The sequence below is a fragment of the Penaeus monodon genome, chromosome 24 (assembly GCF_015228065.2).
Source record: "Penaeus monodon isolate SGIC_2016 chromosome 24, NSTDA_Pmon_1, whole genome shotgun sequence".
Classification (NCBI taxonomy): domain Eukaryota; kingdom Metazoa; phylum Arthropoda; class Malacostraca; order Decapoda; family Penaeidae; genus Penaeus; species Penaeus monodon.
This window is the reverse complement of record NC_051409.1, coordinates 25943796-25945414: the sequence shown is the minus strand read 5'-3', so window position 1 is coordinate 25945414 and position 1619 is coordinate 25943796.

Sequence of the window (1619 nt, the reverse complement as noted above, 5' to 3'; positions counted from 1 at the left end):
AGAAATACAAGACGATATGGAGATTTAGAAGAATAAGAAAGTGAATGGCAGCGAAGAGGAATATGTCAAAGGAAGCAGGAAGAGTGAGATTAAATGATGCTGAAGAGGGAGAAGACAAGAAAACCATGATGATGAAAGCGTTAAACCCAAACAAGCGATCAAAAACCCACAGAGACAACCTCATAACACGGACGACCAACCTCCCCTCCAAAAATATCAACTAAACAAGGAAATCAGTAAACAAGGAGTCACACCAACCCGTGGTCACTGAACCCGCTCATCACTACCCAGCCACCTACAGGCATCTTGAATACCAATAGCGCACACAAGTCCAATTACAAACCTACATAATTGATCGCACCAGATACAACACCGGCGCTCCCTCCATAAACAGAAAACGGGATGTTTACCGATTTCGTCTCGAGATCCCTGCGACCGACGCCGGAATGAAACAACAGAACTATTCTCACGTCGTATTTGGCTGCGATGACGTCATTCCGCCCTGCACAGACGCGCTCTTTCTCCAAACACAGCCAAACGCGAGTAAGAAATAAAAAAGAACACAAATCATAACATTTGCCTTTCCACAAGCTGGCCTGTGTTCCCGAGGCGCACTGGGTCACTCTTTGTTACGTATGCATTCCTGCATAACATTCTAGGTGCAACTTGTGGTCTTTGCAAGTCCGTTCTTACTGTGCTATGAATAATGTAATCTTCATTTATATTCAAATACTCAAAGATCTAACAGGAAAATCTGCCGATTTCCCATAATAGAACAAATACATCACAGTGATATCATACTTATTAAAACTAGAATGACAAACCATCATTAATGAATCAAAACTGCCAGCCAAGTCAAGCGCAATTAAATAATGAACCAACGAAACGTACTCCCAAGATTTATCGTCTTTCATACCTTTAAAAACTAGAATGACCAAGCATACAATACGTTACGAAACTACATCATCTGCACACACTTATACAATCAGACGGCGTTTCTTTGCATCGAGAAGGAAATCCGGTGCGCACTTTTCCGTCACGGCCTCAGCACTGCAGCTTCGATCCGTCTAAACTCTCCCTTGCGCCGTTAGCACCAAGAACCATAACCTTTGTAAACTTATCACGCTAACTACATTTGAATTACCATTGATAATAAAAAGCTGAAGAGAAGAAAATTGACATATAGATAAATGCATCGCCCGTAGATTATTTAGTAATCTTATTTACCATTAATATGATAAATCCTTGATTTGCGATACTTAGCAAATTGTCATGACCGATAGCCCATATCACTTTGCTTCAGATATCACTTAAAATTACAAATACTTATCAGGGTCAATCACTGAAAATCCCTCACTTTTAATATCTTTCACACTGTACTGTAAAACGACAGAGCCCCATGATAAAAGCACACCTACCACCCTATTAGCCTACATCACTACTTGTAACGATGTGTCCTTTATTTACTCCACGATCTCTGTACCTCTTCCGTGACTGCATTGTAAATATTACCATGACTATCACTGTCATCATTAATGCCATAATTGCGATCACCGCTACCGATATTTGTTTGTTTCCTCCAGCACAAATATGGATGACAAAACCAAAACAGCTCGACC